This window comes from Aricia agestis, chromosome 10 (genome assembly GCF_905147365.1).
Source record: "Aricia agestis chromosome 10, ilAriAges1.1, whole genome shotgun sequence".
Lineage (NCBI taxonomy): Eukaryota > Metazoa > Arthropoda > Insecta > Lepidoptera > Lycaenidae > Aricia > Aricia agestis.
The window spans coordinates 8,103,169-8,124,162 of NC_056415.1; the positions used below are offsets into that span (position 1 = coordinate 8,103,169).

The following is a 20,994-nucleotide window of genomic DNA, read 5'->3' on the forward strand; positions in this document are numbered from 1 at the left end:
AAATAGAGAAAGAGAGTCTAATGTTAATTTACTTAATAGATTTGACAGGCTTTTTAAGGTTTTTTTTGTTCCTTTTTGTACTAATAGTATTTTTTCAAATTTACTTCGCAAACAATTTTTTTTGATTCACTTATTCATTAACGATTTTACTAAACCATTAAGATTTTGTTACGCCTTATTTGCAGCAAATTCTAAAAGTCAACCTGTCCTTTGCAATAGAGCTCCATTCTGCTAATATGATGAGTCAGAATAAATATTGAAATTACCTTCGTTGAGATAATGTTTTGATAAGACCATTTATATTATGTTCCTTAGCATAACATACCTTTAGCTAGAGCCTATAATTATAAAACTATAAAACGGTTGAATAATAAATTAACTATATTACCAATAATTACCAATAATAATTATTTGCATAGAAGGTAGGTAAACATTAAAGTTATGCTAATAGATATAATAAATATATTATTCTAGCGGTAAGCCAAAAAGAATAAATTATAGTATATTGCAAAAGAAAAACCAAATATTATATACTTAATATAATATAAAAAGATTATTTCAATTGGTCTAAAAGTCCCGAAAGTTTTGGTAAGTTTTTCACTATAAAGCTTTCTGAAAGTTCAAAGTTCAAGGGACCGTCCACTATTTTATGCGGGTATTAGATAATAACTATCCCGGCTGAAACTCTGAAACTACATTAAGGTAACAAATGGATCTTACAAAGGAGAAAGGTAAAAACCAACGGATAAACGATCCTAATGCTTAGCAAAACGCTAATTCTGAAAAATCGGAAAAAGCATTTATAATAATAGCTTGTACATCGATTTCAGTGTCAATTTCGAATGCAGGAGTTTATAGTGCCCAAGTATGCGCGTAATATTATACAAGGACTTTGCTTTGCTCTCATAACCCATTTAAATAGATATTGGATAATCCGACACGGTTAGCAAAAGATAGTGCGCAGGACTTTTTACATGTTCCACATTCGACTTTTCAGATAATGAGGAATATGATCAGCTTGCATTGTCCTAATCGGGTTTGTAAATTATATTTTTGCTGATTCTGAGGTAATCGAACCTATGACAAGTCACAAACGTATGCGTTCCTCGAATCCTTGAGTGCAAGGACTGTCGTGTGACGGAGGGCAGAGGCGTCATCGTGGGCGAGTACTCCGAGACTGTGCCTGACGTGTCAACTGACGCTGTTTATATTACTATTTATGGTCAGTCATCTTCGCCGAAGACCGCGAACATTCCAGACCACTTGTACGCAAATATTGACGCCGCATTCATGACTAACTTTTCAGGCATTTTTACGGCGTGAAGTCATTGTTGACAGCACTATGTCTATGGTCATTTGCATTCTTATCTCAGATCGATCTAGAGATAACTTTGCGGCGGCTATGGAAGTATTCAATTCAAATATCGATACAATAACTCTTAATGACTGTAAGTGAGAATATTGCACGCGCCGATGGCATATATTGTCCTCGAAAGACAAGACAATCGTCATTTATCACAGTAACGACCGCCTTTGATGTTATCATTCCGCCAGTCAGTCGTAATGACGGCGACTGTAAGTACCGACTATAAATCTACTTACTATGTATATTATCTAATCGCCTGTGCGCGATTGTACTAAGCTTGTGCGAATGTGAACTTATTACCTTTGCTATTGACCTTACCCAAGGTGAGTACACTCATCGATAGAATAAACTTTTGAGTGCACTTAAACTCTTTGCAAACGAAGATTTTTCAATTTGTCAAACATTGTTGTCTGGTGGTCGTTGGATTTGTACGAGTAACAAGATATAATCAACAACTTTAATGATTTCATAAAGATGGCACATCTTGGGAGTAGGATGGCTTCTTGCAAGGCTACTTCTAGATTATTAAATGACTTACAATTATGTATGTTGACATTGTATATAATATTAAGTTACAAAATTGTAAACTTTTTTTTAAGAGTAATGTTATTTCTCACTTTTTTTGGTAAAAAAGTGGGCCCCGTGCAAGTTTCTTACGTCGGTTTTTCTCGCCGGGTTAGTTCCCGAACCGGTGGTAGGCCTCATGTAGTATCAACATTCTGAAAGCATTTTCTTAAAATCTATTCAGAAATAAAACAATTTTTATTTATTTATTTATAACCTATGATGTTTTAGTATTTCTTCAACAAAACAATACCTTTGTAATATACCTTTTTTTATTTAACAATTAATATTTTTCCAAATACGAATGTTGAATCGAAATCTTAGACCATGTTGGAGTGCATCGTACTTAACCAACACCACAAGCAAGCAAAAACTAATATACGTAAACATTTGAACAACTACAATTCAAAGTTTAAAGTCCAGTCATTGATTTTACAAACATTACCAACTTAACACATTGCACTATTTCTATTTTGATGAGGTTGCAACATAATGAGAATGTAATTCGCGGATGTATGTGACAGTTTCCGTTATAGGGTCGGTGGTAATGTAAGCAGGTGCAAAGTCCAATGCAAGTGCAAAAACGGTTACATCAAAGTGTTATTCCTAGTATCAATAAGTTACAAGGTTAAGCTGATGCTGCACTTTAAGGACGTGACGTTTTCGAATAGTGTTGCTTGGAGGTAGAGGAGCATAAATAACATTTAAGTATATAATTATTCCATCAAAAGTAGGTAGTAGTTGTAAGTAGGTAGTTGTAGTTTATTAAGTACCTAGCTAGAAGCCCTAGGGCCTAGGAAGTAGAGTTTAGAAGCTCTTAAGACCCACGTGTGACGTGCCTAAAGCTATAGTATCATCGACTTAATATAATATTATTATAGTCGTAGGCTATACTACTGTGTAGAGCTGAATCTATGATTATGTCATATGATTGTGATAAATATTTAATAAATCAAGTCAAATTCACAAGGCCCAAACATTCTTCTATTTCTGAGATTCTTCTTACTCCTCCTATTTTTTTCTGATTAATTTCGTTGCGGGTCCCAAGACAGCATGTCCCTCGGGCTCCCAAGATCATATCAAAGGGTTTTCGTGGTTGGATACCGCTGTCGATCCTAGTAACACAGGAGATACAGTAGTGGGAATGTGTGTGTTTTATGGCCCACCGGCCAAATCCCAAAGAAGGCCCAAAAAAAAATTAATTGAAAAAAAAAACACGTTTAGGGGTTTGTAGCATTTAATCATATTAATGTCTATTCGGTTAGTTGAATAAGCATAGGCCTATAACAACATTCTTAGTGTCTAAGCACACTAGGCTGAATTACGCCGGCGTAATTTCCGCCGCAAATGTCAAACGCATACAAAACGCGACGTAAAGGTGGCTTTCGGATCTTTGCCGCGAGCGACCGCGACCGGTGAAAATTCAAATAAAATGCTACTTTCACCCCAACTGTCACCCCTCGTATTCGGCCCGTATTTTGTATGCAATTTAAACGCGGCGTAAACGCGGCGGAATTTACGCCGGCGTAATTCAGCCTAGTGTGTTTAGAGCCTTAGATTGACCATCATCATACCTTAAGATAAAAAGTTTTCCCCCGTCGCTTTTTCTTTACGTGAAAACATATCTAGCTCATAAATAAATTATTATTTCATCGGGTTACCAAGTTACGTATCACGTAATAATATCAAAACTTCGTTGTTTGAATATGATATTTGTAATCCCATTTGCCACTGTTTTGGTAAAATTATTCACAAACGTGAAAAGGATATTTCAGTTTTGCCGCAGTATAATATTATATTTTGGTCGTGGGTGAGCCATACTTTGGCACGAATGGGCCGGCTCGACCGAAGAAATGCCACGGGCTCACAGAAAACCGGCGTGAAACAAAACTTGCGCTGTATTACGCCGAGTGAGTGAGTTTACTGGAGGCCCAATGCCCTACCTTTTTCCCTTCCCTACCCTCCCATATTTCCTTCCCTACCCTACCCTATTCCCTTCCCTACCCTCCCCTGTTACCCTATTCCCTATCAAAAGGCCGGCAACGCACCTCTCTGAGCACCAGCTCTTCTGATGGGCGACGGAAGTTGCTTTCCATCAGGTGATCCATTTGCTCGTTTGCCCCCTTATTTCATATAAAAAATATAAAACCTACATAAATTATTTAGGTATTCTAACCGCGCTTATATAACACTGCATGTTCGACGTGGTTAAGTCTGATTATTATTATCCTGGTAAAGTGTACGGTTCGCCGTACATTTTTCTGCGATCCAAAGTAGCCACTTTCCTTTTCCACTGCCTTGTCTACCTCATCTTAATCGGTCTAGTAGTATCAGATACAAGCAATAAACGCTACCTCTTTATTATACAAAATTAATAACTAGATGTAAAAGAAGCTCGTTTGTGAAATATTATATTTTCGTTACTGTGCTAACTGTCAAAAATATTATAACACACATAATATAATATGACGACCTCTGTGGCTCAGTGGTGAGCGCGTCGGTAGCTTAAGCCGGGGGTCGTGGGTTCGAATCCCGCCGACGGAACAAAAAGTTTTCAATGTTCCCAGGTCTGGATGTGTATTAAATATTATGTGTATGATATAATAAAAAATTTAAATATATGTATAGTAATAATAATAATAATAATAGCTCCCACACCGGTTTCGGTGACGGTGGACGGTGGTTCATTGAAACCAGGCCAGCTACGCAGGAGTAATTTTATAGTGCCCAAGTATGTGCGCAGTACACAAGAGCACTCTCTATTCCTTTACTCTCATAACCCAGTGGGACGGACGACCGACACGACTGGCGAGAGATCAGGCGCAGGACCGGCTTTTTACATGCCCATCCGACGCATGGATCATCTTACTTGTCAGACAATCAGGTGATCAGCCTGCATTGTCCTAACCAAACTTGGAAATAACATGTTTCCAACGAGGGAATCGAACCCACGACCTCCGAGTCAAGAGCCGCGCTCTATACCACTAGACCACGGAGGCGTATGTATAGTATAAAAGTATTAAATATATTTCCGTTGTCTGGTACCTGTAACACAAGTCCTTCAGGTACTTAGCACGGGGCCAGACTGACGTGGTGTGAAGCGTCCATAGATATTATTATTATTATAATACAATGAAATACAATATTATGTCACCTACCGTCTCCCGTAGACCCCTACGGCGCATAAAATTAACATGAAAATCGAAACTACATTGCATGAAATTGCAAATTTTTTACTACTCAATGAATTCGTACATATTATAGACCTTGGTTTGATTAAACATGCAGCATTATATTTATCATGATCTAATGTCTTATGTCATTTTTATTTACGGAGAATAAGAAGCTGCTAAACAAACAAAAAATAGACTAATAAATACAATTTACTTTTGTAACCTATCTTTGGAAACTAATTTTACTCAAGAAACGAATGACTAATCTTGATTAAAATAATTAATTTTATCGCTGAAATTAAATTTCGTCTTGTAAATGAGCGTATTTTAAATAACTTGACCTAGGATATCAAAGTTATCAACATTCTTTATAAAGAAAATATTGCAGCAGCCCGACCTATATTGATAAGAGCGAATACGCAACGCGCAACCTGTGATACATTTTAGCCAATTTACTTTAAATTATGACGCCATTAGGTATTGTTTAGAACAGTAGCACAATTAAATCATAATACAAAATGAAAATGGATGACATATTTATGTAGTAGACATGTATGTTTCCCGTTGCCTGATCATTCATAACTTAGCACGGGGCCAGAGTGGCCAGACAGACGTAGTAAGATTCGGCTATAGATATTATTATTATGATTTATTGTATATTATATTTAAAATTGCATTGATAATATTCTGCAGCTCTGTCTTAATTATAATAGTCGGGTTTTCCGTATCAAAAACAATTAAGCCTGTCAGTGACTTAGCTATAATATATTATATTACTATGCCGTACTATAATATACATATATTATAGAAGCTACCAGAAATATATATTATAGCTGAGTGTGCGGTCACGCGAAAATTAGTATAGAAAATATATAGTAATATGCCTAGCTATAAAAATATTAATATATATTATAGCTAAGTCTGTGACGGACTTAAATATTACGGAGAAAACCACTCTCAAATCCATGTTATTCACTCTTCGCTGTCAAATCTACAAAATTCATAATATTATGAAACAATTCATGCAACACAACATTCTTTGAAATGCTAGAGTAAATTTGATAGAGACTAATTGCAGAGAAAGAAAGGGACGGACACTTGTGCCTAACCTCCGGCCATCACAAACTAGGTCGACTCCACGAAGAAAATTACAGAGCGCAGTTACAAACTACACCTCCTAGGGCCGATTCTTATAACTCGAAAATCGCTTCGATCGCAGCGTGTCTCACTAGACAGTTTCCTATTGATAGTGAGACTGATTGCTATCAACACTATACTGTCAGAATACAAGAATCTTAGTCTATTCTCTTAGTTTTTCTAGAAATTCGAAGTACGGGAATCGGGTTCTAGATCTGCACATTTTTCATTCGGAATGTTACTATAAAATATTTTAAGTATTTTCTTATGACTGGACGTGTATTTCATATGCTACTATATCGTATTTTGTGTCGTGCATCCAGAGCAGTACAAAATATTTATAAAGACATGTTGCTTCAAGGAAGAAAGATTAACATTAACAATTTTATGTTACTTTGTAACTTATAACTGTAGCATAAGCAATTTTATAAGATAGTCACAAGAAATATAATCTTCATAAAATTATAAAATTATAGAATTTTCTAATCTTACTGCATTTTGTATTTGTATTTTACATCACATGAATATAGTTGAAATATAGTAAGTTTATTCTTAATAATCCTTTCAAAGAATTCTTTATATACTGTTATTTTATAACTTTTGATACATAACAAGATAAAATGGTTTGTTTGATAACCTGCATTTCTCTAGAAATATTAATTAGAATAATCATACGAGGAAAATTATTATGAAAAGTCAATATAGTAGTTATCTCAATAATCTTACTGATAAGAACTTTCCTATTGACAGTAGCTGACTCATAAACGTGTAGAAATAGTTTAACGGTATTTACCCTAAATATTCGTAAGTTTTCTTCGTTTTATTTACGTAGTACGTAGTTGCGTACACATGTACAAAGCAATTTTAGATCATTAATCTAAGGATTTAATCATTCATCATCATTATTAGCCACATCAATAAATCTATGTAAACGCATTTAATTAAGTGATTTATCATACTGAGCTCCTAATTGTATTTCTATGCATTAAGTAATAATTTCTCATAATCGTATAAGTCTATGTCTATAATTATTATTATACAAACACGTTTCTGCATCCCAGAAGTGAGAATCCGTGTGTAATAATTTTACCATTTTATACCTCAGAGAAAGCATTTTCCCTGATGGAACAGTCGTTTATGGGTAAATAGATAAAGAGGTAGAATTTGCAATCTGTATGTTCTTATATTTTAAGGCTCACAATAGAAACTCCAGCGTAAAATAAGTATGAAAGGACTCTAGCAAAGGGCAGTAAAGATTATAGCTTCATCACGGTCAACACGTATTTAAACTTATCATTAAGGGCCAGCGCATACTGTCAACAGAAATGTATTTTGCATTCTTCATTATAAACTCTAGCACACGCAAAATAGAGTCTTTTTTTCCACAAAAATAAAAAAAAACACGTTTTGAGTCAAAGTAGACTCTATTCTGCGCTTACTAAAGTCATTAATCAGAATGCAAATGGTAGGGGACAATTCTCTCGATCGGGGTCTTATCCTGAACATAACTCTTGCTATAATCTCTACATGACGTTTCGATGTTTGCTTATCTCGATGCAAATACAGACACGAGTTGCGACATCTCACTACACATAAAAGTGCAATAATCGTGCGTATTTTGCACGGTGGATCGTTAAATGTGGTAATCGCGGACGCCATTTTCAGAAACATTAGAGTTCGACTACACGCTTTAGCGGACCGCTATCCAATTTTTAGCCAGTGCAATATTATGTTCATTACATAAAAAGAGTTTATAATAATAATTCTGGCATGAAACCCCATAGTACCATTTATATACTCCAGTCACAGAATATATATTAGTAGTACCAACTCCAGTCTTATGACTGCGAGTATTTTGATAAACATCTAAGGACGAAACACAAACATTAATTGTTTCACTTGTAAAAGATTTTTAGGGATCGTCAGGTAATGTGCAGAAAAATAAAGGTGGTTTTAAACTTTAGGAAAATAAGTTTTGTTCTACAAGACAAAGTGATAATACTTGAGGTGAGGAGAAATGCCCGATCAATATTAGAAAGACGATCGACAGCTATCTGTCGAACAGGAGGGTAAAGGTGAGGTACGCTGGAGAGGAATATGAAAAGGAAACGGACAAAGGATGTGTCCAGGGTTCGGTGGGTGGTCCTTCTCTTTGGAATCTAAAATTAGATCCATTACTCAAAAACCTAATTCAGAGGGGGCACTATGTCCAGGCCTTTGCCGACGACATAGTGCTCCTCTTCTTTGGTATAACTACGGACGTCATAAATGAGGCTGCGAGAGATGCCCTTGAGTATACGCACTCGTGGGGAGCGGAGAACAAATTGAAATTCGCTCCCCACAAGACGCAAGCCATGGTCATCACTCGCAGGCTCAAATATGACACTCCAAGACTAAGCATGGGAGGGGTCTTAATAACTATGACCAACAAAATAAAGTTATTGGGCCTAACCATCGATGACAAGTTGACCTTCAACGCCCATATAGACAATGTTTGCCGGAGAGCCGTGAAGTTACACTCTCGGCTCTCACGAGCGGCCAGAGTCAGCTGGGGGCTGAAGGCCAACGTGTCAAAGATGATCTATAATGCTGCTGTGGAACCCACAATAACATATGCGGCCTGTGCATGGGCGGATTCAGCGAGAAAGCTGAGTGCACGGAAGCAGCTAAATGCAATACAAAGGGGCTTCGCCCAAAAAGCATGTTATGCCTACAGAACTGTCTCCTTGCACTCAGCTCTCGCTATTTCAGGCATATTGCCGCTTGATCTACGAATCAGGGAGGCGGCTAACCTCTACTTAGCCCGAAAGGGAAAAGCCGAGACCATTATCCGGGACTTGGAGATCGAAACGGTGGAAACTTTTAATAACACCCCCCACCCTGCACAAATACAACGATTAGGCTACACCTGCCTGATGGACCAGAACGGGATAGACAATACCAACATTCCGATAAAAAATTTCACTGATGGTAGCAAGCTTGAGGGTAAGGTGGGCGCAGCACTGTCAATATGGACAGGCGATCGGGAGACGCGGCACCTTAAGCTCAAGCTTGCAGACCACTGCACAGTCTATCAGGCGGAACTTCTTGCGCTGAGCAGGGCCTCGAAAGTTGCTCTAGATACATCAGATCACAAAATTGGTATCTACAGCGATTCAAGAACGGCAATCGAGGCCGTGTGCAGCGCCGGAACCATTAATAAGGTTGCCTTACAAACTAAGAAGAACATCGCGTGTGCATTGAACCAGAACAGAGAGATATTTCTGTTCTGGGTCAAGGCACACGTGGGACTAACAGGGAACGAACGCGCTGACGAGTTGGCCAAAGAAGCTGCAGTTGGACTGAGGGTTAAACCCCATTATGACCTGTGTCCGGTCTCACACGCGAAGAGGCTAATCCGTGAGGAAACTCTTCGTGAGTGGGATCGAAGGTACCAAGAGGGTACTACTGGAGGTGTCACTAAAATGTTCGCACAGGATATAGGGGCAGCTCACAAGGTCTTTAAGGAGATTAAACTCAATAAGGAAATAACACAGGCACTGACCGGGCACGGTGGGCTCTCTGGGTATCTGTACCGCTTCAGGTGCAAAGAGAGCCCATCGTGCAGGTGTGACCCTAGTAAAATAGAAGATGTACCACATCTTCTAACAGAATGCCCAATATACTCGAGGCCAAAATATGATCTGGAGATGAAAATAGGACTAGAAATTAATGTTGATAGCATAAAGGAAATAGTAAAAGATAAGAAAAATAGGGAAGAATTTTTGCTATATTGTGTTAAAATAATAAAAGGAGTAAATAGTATTAACAGAACACAAAATAGAAATAGGAGATAAGTGTATAGACATAGGACAGTATAAATTGTATTCAGAACATAAATCCCTCGAATAAAAATCAGGGACAAGAGTATTTAATAATAAAAAAAAAAAAAAAAAAAGTGATAATACTTTAGGGTGTGTATTTGTCACATGTATAGAGTTCACTGTGAAAGTAGCAGCGCTGAAAAAAAAATATATTTTTTAAAACTGTTTTAGTTTCACAGTAAACTCTATAAAAGGGACACATTCATACCTAAACGTATTATCACTTTTTTTATTACACCCTGTATAGCATATACGTTTTTTATACCAAAATGCATCACAGTCAAATTGCACAAGTGCACAAGAATTGCACACGGCGTCGTGTATCCGGATGTTCAAATATGCGGTGGTTCGGTAATTTTGAGAAACCTTACGCAACCATCGGCCGCGCCAACAGACAGGTCGAGCCACAACAAAGTCAACAACAGTTTTCCAGCGATCCGCACTCTTGTGGCCGCGACGGACGTCATACAACAACAAATATTGATCAATGTACTAATCTCTAACTCGTAGCTCATGCTATCGTGTACAGTCGCTTACAAATGCAATATTTATTAGTTTGTTTTCAATTTCCTTGATTTATTGCCCAGTATAATGTAGTTGATTCCTGGGTAATGAAATATTGCACTTTTATAGCTACTAATCATGCTGTATGAAAAGACTTTACATTTAGAAAATAAAACGATTCTGATATAAAATGTACATAATAATATTATTTCATTTACGTTCTAAATAAATCTGGGCGACCTGAAATAGGAAAATCCACATTTTCCGTTTCGTACATTTTCACATTGTCACGTTTCAACTGGATTTAAGTGGGAATGTAGAGCGAGAAATTTCTCATAAGCTATGCGATTTGCACAAGAAATAGTTTACTGCATATGCATGTGTGTGAATATCTTAATGTGTATTTTAATTAAGTCATGGATAGCGTATAATCCCATAGAAAATGTACAGTTAGAATCTACGGAGTCACGTCTACAGAGATCGAGGGGACATTCCAAAGGATCGCCGCAGCTTGTTTACATTAGGGCGCGTCCAGATAAGACGTGACTATATGACCGTGACATTCGAGAAGAGTTAAGGGTCCCACACATTAACAGTCCGCATGCAGGCTCTGGTCGGCAGGCTAGATGCAAAATCTACAAAATCGTCAGGGAAACTGTGAGTCTGTGGCCTTTTCCGATTAACTGCCAGGCGACGTCCTGCCGGCGAAATATTAATGTGTGGGACCCTTAAGTACTGTAGATAATAATATCATAATTTATATTGTTATGTCAGAGCTCTGAAGTCTGTACATACTCTTCCCAAGCGATCCATCCCTCGATGCTCTGTCCGGTCACAGTCACGCTAATCTGGATACTCCTAAGAGCAATCATGATGTCACACAGAACCTAATTGTGATGATTCATGAGCTTTTACCGGCGATGCACCGATAGGCGCTCCGTATGATATCACGGCGGTCGGCATACCGGGCCCACGTGTACTAAACATATTGATGGCAGTGGGCGCATAATAACTGGTTCGCTTTAAAACGTTCAGTCTCTGATTGCCCGCCGCAGAGCACGCCCGCGCCCGTATCGTCCCCGGCTGCGCACGCGCACATTTCGATCGCACCACAACAACAACAGTGAAGTTACAGTGTATGCTATCGATTTGGATTTTGACGTTAAGTGGAACCTTCTCGTGAACAGGTGCAATATTTATTTATCGAATGTACACAACACTTTCTACACTCAAATTACGATCACATGGCAAATAGCATGCTTCCCTTGGAACTGGTAATTCGACGTCAATTCACGTTTACGGGTTCAAATGTAACGCTTGCTCGATCTATACGAACATGAGCGTTTGCTAAATTGTCGATCGCAACTTAGTTATAATTTGTTTAACAGACGTGACGGATTTTGTAAACATCGTTAGAGTCTGTTAGCGTACATACTCTACATTTTGTTATTATTTTAAACATTCTAACTCCTTACGTAATTAAATGTTTACACTTTATATTATGTATACTATTATTTATTCGTTACTAACAATGTACAAACTGTTTGTGTTTACTTATTATTTACATACTTCGATGTATTTTTTCATTTTATTTATTTTCAGAACATTACTGAGGTATCACGTGTGTTTAATTTTGTTAAATAAAATGATTATTCTTTACTACTTACAAATAAAAAAATATATTAAAAGGGTTGATGTGATTATGTTTTAACAGAGCTCTCTTATTTATTTTACTACAAGCTATAGTTTTATTATTTATAGCCCTTGTAAACAAACGTAGAGTCAGTTTTGGTAATCGTGCGAATAGTACAGTAAATAGAGCCAGGCTGGAGGAAGTCGGTCGTTAGTCCGCCACTGACGGGGCCCATTTCGCTCTATTGATTAATCAAATGCCTTTATTGCATAATGACAAGATTCGATGGGGGCCCGAAGACTCTGTTTAGTTTGCTTAGAAGTTAGATGCGAAAGATTCGCACTAAATAAAATTTTATTTGGATGTCAATTTGGCTACCTATAGAATTTTATAGCATCTTTATTTGGATTCAGGAGTTTTCTGAACATAACATGACTATTATGATATTTTTTAGGAAATAGGGCTCGATATATTGTATTGTATTATTTTGTTGCGCTACGGTTGCTTTATTTTTAAAATTATTAATATTTTTGCGTAAAATTCTGACGCTTCAAAATAATTCACGCTTCAATTTCATGCACGTTTGGAAACCTACCATATAATTTTAATTTCAATTAAAAACATGTAGTTAATTTAAAATTAATTAAAAAAATATATAATATGGTTCACGCCTCACGGTTTCAATTAAAAATTAATCGTTTACGTACCGTTACGTATGATACGTTAAAGATAACACAGACGCAGTTTTCTAGGTATTCATTTACAAGAAATACCAGAGAGCAATTACATAATAAAATACACATTAGTATTGCAATTTGCACTAGAATGTTGTAATGTGACATTGACAATCACAAAATAATAAATTTATCATATTTATATCGTAATAATAATTTTCTTATCAGACGATAAACTGCGAGAAAGTCGTCGAGCAAAAGTACATTTCTCTGCAATCATGTACAATAATTATTTATTTTATCGAGAACAAAATTTACCAAGTACACAAAATTATGTTCGTTCTATAATTTGAAAAACATAGTTTTATAAATAAGAATCTAGTCTCTACCATACATGATACATATTATACACCACGCACACACTTGTGTGCGTGGTACCTATATTAGATTTTAATTAAAAATTTTAATTAAAAAATAATGGTAACTATATTAGATTTTAATTTTTAAGCTTACTTCATAAGTATTCTTAATATTTTTACACATCTTCTTCGCAGTACCTATTCTTACAACTTTTTATTCAAAATGTATAATTTTTAACTTTTTTCTTATAAAATAATATATTATGTAATATACTACCATTTAATATACGACGTAACATTATTTAATTCTTAGCGCACACAGGCAGTATCGATCTACATAACTTTGTCAGTATCTTTCTTTAATTTTCAATAACTTGAATTATATGTTAATCAAAATCAAAGAAAGTTTTGTAGAAAAATAAGGTATCCAATAGGATGTTTCTATGAGCGATATGTTCGCTCATGTCAAGGTATAGGAAATAATTCGTAGGTATTCAATGAAAATCAGTCGCCAAAATGAAAACTAGTTGTGAAAATCCTGTTTTCCACTGCGCAAATTATTCCAACGATCATAGTGCACCTTGAATGCGCTTAAACGTTTAATCCCAACTGGGTTGGGGAAAGTTTAGTGTAACGGTATTCCATAGATATCCCCCGTTTCCTACCGCGGTGACCCCTTATTGACCTCCACGCGGAAGAAGTTAATCATGGGGCCGCACTCCTATGAGTTACGGCGACAGAACACTGCTCGCATGTCTAAGGGTCAATTCAGACCGCAACGCGACGAGGCGAGGCGAGGCCAGACGAGGGGATTTCAATTGCGTGAGACGTCTTGCGAATCTGTCAAATCCATATAAATTTAGAAAATATGCATCTTCGCGTTGCGTTGCGGTCTGAATCAACCCTGGCTGGATTTATATTCCGCGGCGCGAACGCGCGGTTTGGCTACACACCGCGAGATTACAAGCAAGTGTATGTGAATGACATAATATACAGGTTGTAACAAAAATAAGTGATAATACTTTAGGGTGTGTACGTGTTCCTTGTAGAGAGTTCACTGTGAAAGTAGCAGCGCTGAAATACCATTTTTTTTCACTTTTGTATGGGGAACCTCGTGACGCACGGGCCATTGCCCATACAAAAGTGAAAAAAACTGTCGTCTTTCAGCGCTGCTACTTTCACAGTGAACTCTCTACAAGGAACACGTACACACCCTAAAGTATTATCACTTATTTTTGCTACACACTGTATACATCTGCTTGTATTTTCACTGTGTAGCCACTAGCCGCCAAACCGCGCGTTTGGGTGGGCGCACAAATCTGCGCACATTTGTCACCACCGTAGGCGACGTACGCGAACGCACCGCATTACGCATAGTTCATGAAATGCGGCGCGTACAATGCGGACGAATGTACGGTTTCACATCATTTCATACAAGGAATACTAAAATGCAGCGTATACGGCGCGTGTTTGCTGAAATGTGCGATCACCTTTAATCCAGCCTAATAAACTGTTTAGAACTACTTCATTCCTTATACAGACTTTCTATTTACTGCGCCTTCATAAATTTCAAGTTTAAGCGTATATTATATCTAAGTCATATTGAGCATAAAATATGGATGCCCACCTTGATCAGTCACTTTATACAGTGTGTAACAAAAACTAGTGATAATACTTTAGGGTGTGTACATGTTCCTTGTAGAGAGTTCACTGTGAAATTACCAGCGCTGAAAGACTAAATTTTTTTTTCACTTTTGTATGGGGAAACTCGTGACGCTCGGGCCCTTGCCCATACAAAAGTGAAAAAAAAATTTGGTCTTTCAGCGCTGGTAATTTCACAGTGAACTCTCTACAAGGAACACGTACACACCCTAAAGTATTATCACTTATTTTTGTTACACACTGTATACAGCATAAGAAGTTAAAATAGTGTTTGTCAATTCATACTTTATAAATACGAATGTCTATCTATCTGTCTACTAGTTTTCACGCTATATTGTCGCACCGATTTTGATTCAAAATTAAATGTAGAAAATAGAAATATTTTGATATACATTTAATCCGAAAAATTGAATATGGTTCTCGCGCGATAAAATTAAAAAGTTGCGGACATAAGCGGACATGAGCATAAAGTTAAAGCCTACCTTAATCAGTCACTTTATATACAGTAGATTTTTTTAAAGCAGTTAGGTACAACTTACAATACAGCAAAGACAGAAATAGCATTTGTCAATACTAAAATAGATTGCTTATAAAAATAAAAGGATAATTTTTCACATGTTTATGGACTGGCAGAAAAAGTTAAATTATTCATAGCATTGATGTACGAGTTATTTGATAGCTTGTTTACCGGATGCATTTTTCATGTTGCACGTATCTCGTGTTTATGGCATGCCCATATAAGGTAATGTCGCAGGCGTCTAAACATCATATCGGCAGCATCAAAAATGGCTACCAAAATTTCCAAGAAATAAAAGTCGTCAGTTTGAAGATTCATGCAATGATGGACTTGTGGATGGACTACATTAACTACCTACAGGAAATGAAAAGTAAAAAGTTTTATTTTACACGAAAATCTGTCCGTCTGGTACATCTTTAATATGCTTGAATTGCTAAGCCGATTGAAACGAAACTTTGATCTGCACTCAGATCTTCGAAAAGGATAATAAACAAGTTTTAGTTTCTGACAAATCTACAGTTCTAGAGATTTTCTTGTTTGTAAGAAAGTTGCTGTCAAGTTTTTGTGCATTTTATTATAAATTATAATACAAAGACAATATATAACTAATGGTATTAATTATTATCAATGCGTCTAGTTACTCCACATTACGTATTTGGTTTAATTTATTCGTGTCTCGTGTGTGAGAGTAGGTCTTATTTATTGTGAAGTATGCAATAGATAGGGCGTATATTAATTGTTTCTCTCAAGGTACCTTCATTGAAAGTACCTTGAGAGCGCGGCTGTATCTAGTCGACCCAATCTCTTCTCAGGCCAAGTTCATGTACCGAGTTAGGGTGTGTGCACACTGGAGACCGAAAGATGAAAGGCCGAACGAAACATCACATTTACTAAGTGTTTCACGCAACTTCGTTCTTTGCGCATAAACTTAAATTTTCTGCAACATAACCTGTCCTACGCCCTTTAAGGACCCAATTTGTTTAGCGGCTTTATTGTGAATATGCTAAAGAAAGACAGAGTCAAATATTTTTGAAATATGATAATAATATAGTAATACCAATTTTATTTATTTATTTTATTTAACATTTATTGTACACAAGACACTTATTCTAAAACAATTGACATGGAAAGACGACACAAAGGAACTGCTTATTTCAATAGAAATTTCTTACAGCAGCCCTACGAAGAGAAGATGCGATATAAGAAAATGGACAGAGCGTGCACAATCAAAAAAGTACTTTAGATTTACATACTAAAAATAATATCTAATAATAATACTATATTATAACAAAAATTAATAATTTATAATACCATACTAATTGAAATAAATACAAAACAAATTTACCTATAATACATAAATACTATATGTATATTGTATATTTAATAACGGTATTTATATGGATTCTTGAAGATAATGCTCTTTTAACCTTTTTTTGAATAAACTGATAGTGGGGCTATCGCGAACAGCATGAGGAAGTGACTTCCACAATCTGACTGCATGAACAGTGAATGAGTAAGAGTAAAAGTTGGAACGATGTGGTGGAACGGAAAGGTTCATTCTAACACTGGTTCTACATGGGATATGGAGGGGTCGGGAAAAATTAAATCGATCGACAAGGTAGGAGGGAGATAGAGGATTATACAGGATTTTATATAGTAAGCTAAGGATATGGGAGTTGCGACGGAGACGGATGGGAAGCCACTTGAGTTTTAATCTGAATTCAGAAATGTGATCGAACTTTTTAGGCCAAAAATAAAACGTATACAGAGATTCTGTACCAATATACATTTTCTGTGCAGGATGCATAGAAAATGTATATGGCTATATTAGTAAACGTTGTACATCTGCTTGCTTCTGTTCTGCTTCTGTTGACACAGGCCTCCAGCATCACAGGCAGGTAGCAAATATATTAATATTTGCTACGTGCCTGTGATCCTGGAGGCCTACCGTTTTGAGACTCAAACAATCGAACGAGAATGCCGCGTCCTGCTCTAACGACGTCGTTTCACGTTTGTTAGAGTAGGACGCGGCATTCTCGAATCTCGAGTCGCAAAACGGTTTCGTGGTACGGTCCCTGTCGCGCGACATGATCACGTAACCCAATGCTGCAAAATGTGTGGAACAGGTGTGCATTGGACCATTGGGGATATATTCATTTAATGAAATGGCTAGTCAACACTAGCCATTTCACTGTAACGCCTCCGTGGTCTAGTGGTTAGAGCGTCGCTCTCGACTCCGGAGGTCGTGGGTTCGAATCCCGCGTTGGAAACATGTCATTTCCAAGTTTGGTTAGGACAATGCAGGCTGATCACCTGATTGTCTGACAAGTAAGATGATCCATGCGTCGGATGGGCATGTAAAAAGTCGGTCCTGCGCCTGATCTCTCGCCAGTCGTGTCGGTCTTTCGTCCCACTGGGTTATGAGAGTAAAGGAATAGAGAGTGCTCTTGTGTACTGCGCACACACTTGGGCACTATAAAATCACTCCTGCGTACCTGGTCTGGTTTCAATGAAACCGGCCACCGTCACCGAAACCGGTGTGGGGAGTATTATTATTATTAGTCAACACTCTTAAAAACGTCCGTACCTACGTCCGTTTGGATAGAAACCGACCATGTTTGTAATATTTCGTTCCAGGTTCTGACTCGGGCAGTCTCCTAAACGGCTGTTCTAAAAAGCGGCAGTGTAAAACCACCTTTATCATTAAGTACTACACCGGACGCTTATTTCATATTCAAAACGGAGTTCTCTTATCAAAAGAAATTTCAATAACATACGCTGTGGATTAAATGCGGAAATATAACTCTTTACATAATAATAATATGCTCTTTTTGAGATAACTTTTATTTTAGTTTTCCGTTATATTTTATTACGGTTTTATTACGTTGTGTCTACAGTACGAAGAATGTTGAGTCACAAAGTTGTCAAAAATTTAACCTATCAAGCCAAGCCCCATAAGGACACCGGTGACCGCGACAACAATAGAATAACAATAGATTGCCAAGAATCCGCTATCGAAGGATTAATTTGCTGTGATCCAACAGAAAACATAACAAGACGTAATTGTTATTTATTGTTGATAATAATTGAATCATATTTAGTATCCACTGATATAATTGATTCCAGATATCATTAATGTAAATTATAATAAATGTGTAAAAACCCTAGGCTCAGCTAAAAGTATAAATCCGAGGCTTGAGAAAATGAAAATGAAGACATCTAAAAATTTTACTGTATACAAGTAACAAAAGCTTATCAAATGAAGCTCTTTTATTTGAACTTTCATAGCATGTATTCTGAGCATCGCAATAAAGTAATTTATGAAGCTCTGATAAACTACAAATTGAGTCAAAAACTCGTAAATTTAAACCTTAGTTTCGCTGCTATCTTTTTATGCATATTCAATTTGAAGAGACATGAACATTTCAAACTAAAGCGATTAGTGATTATAAATTAATTCTACTTTAGATACAACATTATGTAAAGTTAAAAGTAACCAAAGTAAATTATTTGATAGGTAGACGAAAGCCAAGTTTTATAAAATAACTAGATTACGTCAAGTATTGCGCGGGAACCTAACATTTTTCTGGGATGAAAGTATCCTATGTCTTTTCTTGGGACAAAATTATTTTGCGTCAAACATTATTGTACTTTTATAAGTTTTTCAGTTGCTGAGTTTGTTTTCGAAAGTTGTATTTGGTCTTTCTCTCAATTAACAATTGATAACCTCTCAAGCTTAGGTAGCTAAAATATATGAATTTGATGAATTTTACCAAATTTCATACAGAGGATAGAGATTTTCAGAGTCTCGGGTAAGGTAAGGACATAGGATTTTCTTTTCGGAAAATGTACTTTTATGTCGTCATAAGCGATGTTCTATGCAATGAACTTGTAAGAAATATCTAGTTGCAATTTGCGTTTCTTGGTCTCTGTCTGTATTGCTGCAACAGAATATTTCATTTGTTTCGCGGAATGTTTTAAAACCAGCGAAACCGATCCTGATGATATAGGAAACGTAGTTGCGGTCTGACGATGCTATAGTCATTTACAACTATATTACCTCCAAGTTTCCACAACAATGATCCCTATGATATCAGCATAAAGTTTATAGCATGGGTAGAATATTCCTGAACAGTCGTGGGTATGGCTGGCCGCAAGTGCGCGCGGCTCGCATTACTTCATTGGAACCAAAACAATAGCCTCATGTAGACTAGTCTACAGACCAACTATAGACTGTAAAGTTAAACATCCTATGTGAACGTGTTTACTGAGTAAGCATTGTCATATATGCACTTTGACTGTACTGTAATTGGAGGTACAATCGTCTCTACCGAACTTTGTTGCTTAAAAGGCCTTCCTAAATCTAGTGGTTAAAATAAATATTTTACTTATTTATTCAATGTTATACTGAGTAATTAGAAGATTATATTATATATTATATTAAGATTATATTCAGTTTAGCTTTACATTATTGTAAAATTAACTGAAAGCCTAAACGCGAATACAAGATAATTTTGTTAGCAAAAAACTATCGGATTACATTAGGAACAGTTAAGAGTTGTAACGGATAAAAAATATATGCATAAGCTTGAGAATCTTGATGTATTGTGAACTTTTGTAATAAGTACCTACTTCTAGTATTAAGGTTATAATATTGTTTCTCATGTAAGTGACATAAATTGTCTTATTGAGAATAATAAAGATCTTTAAACCGAATCTTCTCGAGTTTAAGCGTCGTTTACCCAAACTTAATAAGCTTCATATTGTGCTTCTAAAATCAAGTGACTGTTTTCGCAAACCTTCTCGAAGAGATTACGTACTCGCACCACAAATGTTATGTGGAAACTTCACATATTTACCGACCTATAAATTTTAAATACACATTCATTTCAAAACAAAGCAAACGCGCCACGAGCCGCTCTGAGGCGGTGCGCTTACAAAATACAATTTCTCCATTTAAATGCATTTTCAAAATCCTTTAGTAAGATGAGTAGATGTTAGAATAGGATCGTTTTACGTTGTCAATGCATTTTTAAGAAAATGTATACTACATTCTCTGCACCTATTCTTAAAAGCTTCACATGGAGTTATATATATAATTTTAAGTATCAATAGACCTAGATGATACCGCAACTTCGTTGCGCCAAATTTCGTTTATCGCGAAAGAACCGTACATTTTTTCGGAATACAAAGTATCCTATGTCCTTTCCCGGGACTCATAGCATCTCCATGCCAAATTTCAGGAAAATCGGTTAAGCGGTTTGGGCGTGAAGAGGTTACAGACAGACAGACAGAGAGACACACTTTCGCATTTATAATATTAGTATTGATATAAATGTCCGATGTTATAGTCCAAAGATTCTTACTACTTACATAGGTTCCTTATTTTATACTTACTACTTAGGACCACATCTACAACTTTGATTTAAAGCCGAAGGCGGGTATAGTTTATTGGGAATCTCATCCTAAGTTATCTACCACCTATGTTTTTCTTTGCTTTTTAGTATGCGATACATAAATTACGTTCTTAGTTGTGTAGTTT

The 20,994-nt window shown here is 36.5% G+C and overlaps 2 protein-coding genes across 3 annotated transcripts in view; one reads left to right on the forward strand and one right to left on the reverse strand.

The window, feature by feature from the left end:
- Positions 1-20,994, reverse strand: part of LOC121731183 (synapsin) — a 106,509-nt gene that overhangs the window by 16,199 nt on the left and 69,316 nt on the right. The window lies entirely within an intron of this gene.
- LOC121730864 (tissue inhibitor of metalloproteinase) overlaps positions 11,615-20,994 on the forward strand; it is a 58,486-nt gene continuing 49,106 nt past the window's right edge. For both annotated transcript variants that reach the window (XM_042120061.1, XM_042120062.1), the window contains exon 1: positions 11,615-11,794. The gene's annotated coding sequence lies outside the window, so the exon portion shown is untranslated. The remainder of the gene's footprint in view (positions 11,795-20,994) is intronic.